Genomic DNA, 9,747 nt, shown 5'->3' with positions numbered 1-9,747 from the left:
GAACAGTTTTGGAAAATGTGTGTGTCATGTATGTGTGTGACCAGTTTTTGTGGCTGCTCTACATCAAAAACTACCGCATGAAGTCGAACGAAATTTGGTGCACATATGTGCTCCTATGTGAACTTGCGCCCATTGGTTTTTGGCGCGAATTCCTAAAAGGGTGTAGAACAATGGGACGTTTCTTGAGTTATGCGTGCATGCTCATCCCCAGGAAGTAACGGCGGAACCAAACAAAATTTGGTCCATATTTTGCCCTTAGCAGGTACAGGTGCTTGATTCAATTTCGGTAATAATAGCTCAAACGGGGGTGAGCTATTGAACGTTTTTTGTCGTCAATTGTGACTGCTGTATCTCAAGAAATAATGAACGGAGCCAAACAGAAATGTATCAACAAGTAGCTCTTAGAGGGTATAAGAGCTGATTCTATTTTAGCGTCAACAGATGAAAGGGGGGTGGCGCAATCAAACGTTTTTTTTTTTTTTCATTGTGAGTGCCATATCTCAAGACGTAATGCTACGTTTTGAATGAAATTTGGAATAAATGTGAATCCATGTGTAAAACCGGCGTTAGTTCAATTTTGGCGCCAATCGCTCCATGGGGGATTGTTTTTTTTGTGAATAAAAATAGCTTTATAATTGCAACAATAAGAAAGATAAATCGTAATAGACTGTCGTCTGCGTATTTCGCGCGATTTTAATTGTCGTAAAATAACCAGAAAATCGCGATGATTTAAACTTCAAGTGTTGCCATCTTGTGTTCGTTAACAAGTAAATGTTTGTAATTATTTTAAGCAAGTATTTTAAAATAATTTTCAATTTTCATTCTTTGCTTTGCATTTGAGATAAATCGGGATATTTAATGATCGTGAGGTTTTGGCGTGTGTAATTTCGTTTTTGTTGGGAATGTTGCTTACTCGTCAAGCATGGGGAGGGATCAGAACTATAAGAAAGATATAGAAGGAAGTTTCGTGATGGCCACAACATACTAGTTTGGAAATGATCACGAAGTTCATAGTCGTAAAATCTTATAATAATGAGGTCTGTGTGTGCGTGTGTTTCACAAACCAGATCGCAGAACGTAATGGTACCTCATTTTGAACAAATGGCTTTGGACGATAAATATACGCAGTTGGGCATTTTAAAAAATTCGATTTTATTAAAATTATTTTACATTTTCGTTTAAAATATGTATGTAATGTAGTGGGGAAATAGCGCTAAAAATAAATCGGTTAATGAAATATGTAAAAGTGTAAAACATAAAAATCAAATCTTAGTCCGTCACTTCTAAGAAATATTTTTTTAACTTAAAGGAGAAAGTTTTGTTTGAAAATTATAAACGAGGAGACCAGCTGCAAATTTTATTATTTTTTTGCTATTCAACGACGTTTATTGAACTGATAGTATAAAAATAAAACTTATCAAATGGAAACCTTGACGTGTAGATAAACCTAGGTGAAATTTTAAATGTATACTAAATAACAGATAGTTTATAACTGAACTGTGATCAAACTATATACATTATAATTGTTTGCTGTTTATTCTGTTATTTTTAGTTTTATTTTATTTGAGAGGCTGTGTACTACACGTTCTGTTTTGATTCGTACACTAGATTAAACCGATATATTACCCAAACCACAATATCAAGAAAATTGGAATGATAATTTTTTGACAGCTCTTCCACAAATTAGTGCAAAGGTAAAATTAACTAATGACTCAGATAACTATACGATAAGTATACAAAATTTTCCTTAAAAACTTTTAAACAAAACGAAGATTGTCATTATCAAAATAATAAAATAGAAAAACTCTACTATTGGTACTAAAAGAAAGAAATAATAAAAATATACTCAAGCACATTTTCATCCATCGTAAGTACAAAACCTTGTCCAACAGGATAAAAAGTGAAAAAAAAAGACTCCAAGTTTTAAAGAACGTAGGTGTAGAATATAAAAGGCTTATATAAGAAAAAAGGCTTTACAGAGCTCTTTTAAAAGACAGATGAAAGAAAATGAAAGATAATGACAGGTTTATTACCCTAGAGCACAAATTAGAAAAGTAAAGTATGGTGCAAAATTTTACGTATTCGCTTGTATAAAACTATTATGTATTTATTATTCCAGTGATGATTTACAAAAATATAAACAGACATATTTGATTACATTTAACAAAGTTAAATCAATTCAGAAAATATTGGAATATGTTTGAAGAGAAGAGGGATCGACGTATCTATTCTGCCTTACTTGTTTCAAAATATCTTCAACATTACAGTAAAATCCCGTTACTACGAACTTCAAGGGACCACAAATTTTGTTCGTTGTAACGGGAATTTCGTTGTAATGGAATTCAAATAATATAATTGCAGTTTAATAGGGACTGAAAATGTAGTTCGTTGAAACAGAAATTTCTTTGCATTGGTATTCGTTATAACGGAATTTCACTGTATTGGCTTACTGGAAAATCGCACGTCAAGAAATTACGGGTTAAAATTGCTTCTAGATTTGAACGAAGCAACTGCCTATTTGGTGATATTTTGATGGTTGAAATTGTAACCCTAACTCCAGAGGATGAAACTTAAACTCCAGTAGATAGCGTTCATTGTTGACCACTTTTTCGTTTCTTCATTCCCTTGAAATGACACAGTCTTACCAGTATCAGTTAAGTTACCGAATTCAGTTTAGCCGTGCCACATTAGAGCCTTTCCCTGCCTGTTAAACATTACCAAAACATATCACAGTCAAACCCCCTTAACGGACACTCCCAGATAGCGGACACTCGCCGTTAACGGACAGTTTCTGAATCCCCATACCCTCGAGATAGGCGTATAATGTATTTCACTCCTCGTTAGCGGACAGTAAATCAGCCGAGTTTCGTTTTATTTTTCTGTGTCTAGTAACATTTTGCTCAGCACTACTTTTGCAGCAAGCATTTTTTCTACTTCTTTACGATGTTCTGGGACTTACCAGTACCGATAAGAGGATTAACACCCCCTTTTCTCCGAAAACAGGAGCCTTTTAAGTCGAAGCTTATGAAAATTTAGTTTCCATTTCATGCACGAAATTCCAGCAAAAAACAGAAGGAAAAAAATCTTTCTCCTTTTACACAATACCTTGTTTTATCAGTTTGTATAACAGAGGAATTCATTCGAAAAAATACTCTCGTGCAACTCAACGGTATCTCCCCCCCCCCCACTAGATTTTGGGAGACGAGCGTCAGCGTCGCGTCCTTTCCTTTAAATCCCTGGTTTCCTAGAAGCGAAATCACCGAGCTTTTGCGTCGCTACTCGGCGTGACGCTGAAATCAAAGTCAAGTGATTCCGACGCGGCCACTCACGACGTCGATTTCGCTCGGTCGCGCGTGCGCAGAAGAATCAACTTTTCCTCTCGGCGATAAGCGACGCCGAAGGTCGGCGATTCGCTCCTGGGAAACCAATGCTTTAGACGCTGATGTGGAATCGGCACAGTGTTGCCAGATTGAGTGAAAGGTAACCGATTGGGCTGCATTTTGCTACCATCTAAAACAAAAAAAGGTGCTGAAAATCAACGACGTTGATTCCAGTATGTTTGACTGGTTTTGTTCAGCTAGGAGACAATTTACAAATGCCTTCATATTTTATTTTCCCGAAAGATTCATCGGATTATTTACTTACTAGGTAAGTTCACTTATATTCACACTTATCATTAATTTAATTTAGAATCATACACTATATATGTGTAGGTTTAAAATACAAAATTTAAATGTCATTATAAATTCAGACTCCGCAATAGCGGACACTCCCCGTTAACGGACAAAAACTTTGGTCCTGCGGTGTCCGCTATTGGGAGGTTTGACTGTATTAAATTATCATGCCGTGGCACGAGTTTCATTGTTGATGACTTTAGCGTTACTCGATCATTGCCTATTATATATATGAGGATGTTATACAGTAAAAAGCCGACTACTATGGGTCAGTCTCGCGACTGCCGTTTATCGCTTATTTTTAACTAATTTTATTTATTTATTTATAGTAATAGGAAAAAGGTTTCAAAGAAATTCTGGAAGGAAGTCTTTGGCGGGGGCTTGCGTCCAGCAGACCCGATAGCACCTACAGCCTTGAAATTTTGCACAAAATTACCTCAAGCCCCAGTGTTGCACCTGGGGTTTTGTATTTTATAATTCGAATTAGTTTTTGTTTTGTAATTAATTTTTCAAGCTCAGATTTTGCGTAAATTGCCTAGTATTGCCTATTAAAGGGGTGAAAAATTACTTGCAAACATTAATACTATGTATTGTTGGAAAGGGTAGAATTTTCCGCGTTCTACGCAATTTGTTTCAATGCTCTTAACTTAAATATGGCGGGAGTTATTTGAGTGTTTAGGTCGAGCCTTTTTAGGCTTAGCTAAAACTTAGGCACTACTTTCTTCATTAAATCTATCAGTAAAAAGTGAAAGAATTGTCTCAGTTTTCTTTTTTACACCACTAGAAAGAGCATTTTTTTTACTCCAGATCTAATTCGACCTATGGTCGAAAAAATAATCTATCTCCAAAGGAAAAAAGTTACGAGCCGTTAAAAATCAAGTTCGAATAATTTATTTCCATTCAAATTATTGATGTCTTATTCGGTGTTGCCATAGTTACGTCTTTTCGATTCGCTTATTTCTTATTCACAAACTTTAAGGGTTTCGATACCTGCAGTCTCCAGTGGATCCCAGCTCATGTCGGAATCGCGGGAAATGAGTGTGCAGATGCCCTTGCAAAGGAGGCACGTGACCAAGACCAACCACTAACAGCCACCTTCAAAGACGTTAATGCTGTAGCCAGGCGAAGGATATATAATCAGCTTTTCAGCAAGGCAACAATCCCTGACCTCCACTGCCCAAGAAACCTCTCTTCTACAATAGCTAGGCTACGTACTGGACATTTCAAGGGCATGAAGATTCTACCAAATAATATTAAATCCTATCCCATCTGCATGCACTGTCCCTATTCACAACTAACCCCGGACCATGTTTTTAATTGCCAGGCCATTATTCGCTCCCTCCTCCAACTTGGAGCACCACCACATGAAATCCTTTACAGTCATCGGGCTCCCGAATTAGCGGATCTTGTCTTTAAGACTTTTGGAGCCATTTAAAGCTTTCGCACTCTGCACTTCTTTGGACACGACAACAACAATAACAAGGGTTTCGATTTTAACGGCAAATCTTAGGCAAAAATCGAATCTAGCCCGGAGTTAAAGAGCAAAATATATTTTTAGAGACCACGAATATGAAAGCGATTTTTCAAACGTACAAAACTGCTCTTTTACAATGTTCAAGAACTCCTTTGGCCCTTACAGGTCTGCAAATTGGTAAAAGCTATTTTGAAACCCTACGAAGGGGTGCTTTTTGTTCCAAAGGGACCTCATAATGCGTTTTTAATCTGTTTTTTTTCCTAATTGACGCTTTAATATTTGCGAATCAAATAAGATTGCAAATCAATCTTCGGGATTTGGTGAGCGCTAACGAGCAGGGAGCAGAGCCCCCTAGTTTCTGTAAAAGAAAAAGAAAACTTCTAGAAAACGATCAATCACAAAATCACGATTTTTATTACTGATTTTTAAAAAGAAACCAATCAAAGCGCATTTATCCAAAACTTTTCACCAGTTAAAAGGTGTAAGCAACAAAGGAAACTACAATTGATTACTACGCACTAACCTTTGTTAATTATCAATACAAAAAAAAAACTTAAGCTGTTCTGAAATTAGTATTTTCAAAATAAAATCAATTTAAGAAAGAATGCACAGAATTTTAAAAATTAATGAGGATAAGCCACGTATTTTATAAATTAGAATAGGTGAAATAGTATTAATAAAATGAACCCTCTGAATAGCCAAAAAATATAATCTTTTAGCAGTAATTTCTCTTAGGATTTGAGTGAAATACTTTTTCTTAGCTGATTTCATTTTCCATTTAATTTCCCAAGTGATGTGAAATGTTGAAATATTTTTATCCGACCCAAGCAACAGATGTGTTGTGTTTAAAAGCCTTTTTTTTCACATTTAAACTGCCAAATGAATGAAAAAAGGCAATACTTTAAAGCTTAAGGCCTTTTAGAATCAATGGTGTAGTCTAGTGTGCTACTCAATATCAACAGCTTTTAGATAAAATCGTAATAAGTAACGTACGTATTTTTTAAAATTATTTTTTAAACATGTACGGAAATAAAAGCGGTTTTATTCATGTAAAGGGAAATTACAGTAATTATTAGATATTCTTATGTATACATTATCCAATTCACTGATCGAGCAATGCTCCTGACATCACCGTCAATGAAACGCGCGCAGCAGCATGATAATTTAACAATATTTTTTGGTAATGTTTGGCTTGCAGCCATGCGGGGAAATGTTTTATTTTGACAAGGCCGGTAACTGAGACTCATTTTAAAGAATGAAAAAACGAAAAAAGGATCAACAATAGTTACTAAAGAGTGTCCCAAAATTAACGCAAGATTTGAATTTGCCACCATTTTTTCCATAAATTGTTGGCAACCATGAAAAAAGAACAATTTGACAGTTGAGAGTTTAGGGTTAGTAAAAATGGGGTGTTATTCTACCATACAGCTAGAGAGAGTGAAACATTTCAATTACTGCATAAGGCATTTCCTGGTCGCGTACTCTCTCATTTCGGTGATCAGAATTGGCACCCTAGATCGTGTGATTTAACATTATTAAATTTCTTCCTATGGGGTTATTTGAATTCAAAGGTCTATGTCAACAAGCCCACAACCACCCGTGCATTACCGTGTTGCGATACCGAGCGCCAATAACAGTAACTGCTTGACCAGCCTCAACTTTCATTATTTTTGAAACAATTGATCAATAATGAAAGCGCGTTATTGTATCGTATAACGCTCCATTTTTTTAAACCCTAACCTCTCAGCTATCAATTGTTTTTTTTTTTTTCAGAGATGCCAACACTATTTTGCACAAATGGCAACAAAATCAAATCTTGCGTTAATTTTGGGACACCCTTTATGTGCTGGAGTTTGGGGTTAATCCAATTAGGTCAATTTGGAGTTAAATGCAAACAAATTTCAACTATCAAAAAATCACCAAACATTCAATTGCTTTGTTCAGATGTAGAAGAAATGTTCACCCGCTATACCTTGACGTGGAATTTTCAAGATTTTTTATAAACATATTAATTTTGTGCTTGTCAGTATAAGCACGCCGGTATATTGCATGTACACTGTAAAAAAAAAAATCCGAAACGTTACTCGTTATTTCCCTGAAACGTTTCAGGATTCTAGAGGTTTTCACCTATTTCCCCGCAAAATCAAGTTTATTCGCAAAAAAGTTTCCTGAATTGCTAAAAGATGCACAAATGCAGACTTTTCAATGGTGTGAAAAATATTTTTTGCTACTAGTTTCAAGATTGACTGAACTTGTTTATCAAGTGTATCGGCTTTAGTTTGATTACGGTCCTTTCGGATTGACTTAACTCCCAATAGGAGCAAATAGGTCATCTGGGAGAGTAGGGGTTTGCGAGGCAGGAATTGCAGGCAAGTAATATGCTTGGTTTTTGCTTGCAGTTTCGCGTAGCGTTGGCCATGGTTGCTTTAATGCCTCTGGAGCTTTCTTGGTAAATCAAGAAGGTTTTAATCAAATACATTAAACATAATTTATTTTTCTAGAATGTTCACGACTGACTTTAGTAGGGGAGGATTTCCAACCGTTCAAAAAGGTTACTGACTTTTATCGGGAAACGTTCCTGGTTTTTGTAAGATATGTTACTGTTTGAAGTTGGGCACCATCAGCTGCTTTTTTTTTCCCAGGGACGATCATGAATCGTTTTTACAGTGTATAACTACTGTCGGTTATTGCACGTAGTTATGTTTTTGTTATCTCGTAAGGGCGGTACCTTACTGATTATTAGTCAAGCTATTCGTTAAAATTGACAAGTTGAGCCGTAGTTGTTGCTACATTATCTCACTGATGTGCTAAAATTGTTTTATCTATCAGTTCGAAGGAACTCTTATATCGCATCTGCTCCCGCTCGGTCGTTGACTATTCCAGCATGAGAATACCATAACAGGGTAGAAACTGCAGTATCTGGCGGTAATAACAAGGCTGTCGGAAAGTTGCGTACAGTTCTGCCTTAGCCCTGGCTTAAGTGTGGCAATTTAATACTTTATCAAATTTTATGCGAACTAAGGCTAGTATTCTTCGTGGGACACCCATCAGGAAGTTGACACATAAAAGCGAACTTCAGAGTTATATAAAAAGAGTTATATATTCAGCATAAAATGAATTCGTAAGTGACGCTGGCATTTTAACTTCATTTTTTTACTCAGCAAAAATCAGGACTTGTAATATGTCTTTGTCGTTCTATATAAAACATTTAATCGTTTTTGGTAAAAGAAGGAAGGGGTGAATGGGACACACCACAATTCATCGCCCCGAGTATTGTCCGTTTTTCAGGAGAAGGCACTTCGCCACGCCCCCTTGAAAGCAGAGTTCCATTTTACGTGGGGGTGATCCGTAAGCAATCCACGCGCTCTAAAGAGACAGCCTTTACTTGGGCGAGCATTTTAATGTGCAAAAAGTGTTAGTGTCCTTTACATCACTTGCTTCACTCTTTGGTTGTCATTTTAGTTATTCTTACATTTTAAAAAACTGCTGCTTTTATCTCAAAATGCTATGATCCGAATATACCTTCTGCCGAAAGCAGTGAAATAGAATCATCAGATATCACGTGACGAAACAGGAGACAAGTACCTTCTTTTGAAAAACGGACAATATCGCCCGAGCTACAAACGCCAGTGTTTACGTATAAAACAAATAATTTGTAAGTAATACTTTCTATAAGTATTGATTGTAGTTTTATATGAATTAGAAACATAAAATACATATTTCATTGAACTGAAATATATCTTAGTGTCACATATGTAATTCTAGCTTCAAAGAGGAAGAAAAAAACAGCTAAGTTTAAAACATATACTTCTCAAATCCTTTGTCAAGGAAATCATCCAATTGGATACTTCAGGATTAGAAAAAGCATTGAATAGAGTTCACAAAGGAATCTAAAACAGGATTTGAAGATTACTTTGAGGAAATATTTACTGTAGAATAAAAGAAATTGAAATACGTTACTTGACATCTTTTTGCTGCTAAACTTTTTTTAAGAAGCTACGTCTTTGTGTGAGGCTTTCGAAACTCAATAACACTTTTCAAAAAATGAAAAATATTAATCGGATTCTTTTGATACGACATAAGAAAGACTTATTTTTATTTTACGTTTTATGTGTGGGATTATTTTCCTCAAGTTAACGATTTACATGTTTCTGAATTTCTTTGCAATATGAGACGATCACATGTTGATAGTAAAACACAGCAGTAGAAGATATTTAATAAAATGTTGTAGTAGAAAACTATTTTATCAAAGCGAAGTCATATCAAAATGTAGATGGCGCTAAGGTGTTCTAGAAGAACAAATCTAGGTTACTGAAATAAACAATGAGCGGCGGTAATTAAAATTATTAGGGTTTTTAAAAAAAATATTATATAAATGTAACTGTTAATGTAATAAATATGTTGACGTGCAAGCGTTTCCTTGAGTCTGCGTTAGGGTGCAAGGGAAAGAACAATTTCGTAAATGAAATCTTAAACTTTCATAAAAGTTGCATTTTTGTACACATACGCATATTACCCAAAAAACTTTACAAGTGGCCTCACTTTTTTCAGAAACCTTAAGACTATTTTGTTTCAGATACACCATGAAGCCTCTTATTT

Source organism: Uloborus diversus, unplaced genomic scaffold (genome assembly GCF_026930045.1).
Source record: "Uloborus diversus isolate 005 unplaced genomic scaffold, Udiv.v.3.1 scaffold_11, whole genome shotgun sequence".
Lineage (NCBI taxonomy): Eukaryota > Metazoa > Arthropoda > Arachnida > Araneae > Uloboridae > Uloborus > Uloborus diversus.
This window is presented reverse-complemented; position numbering follows the sequence as displayed.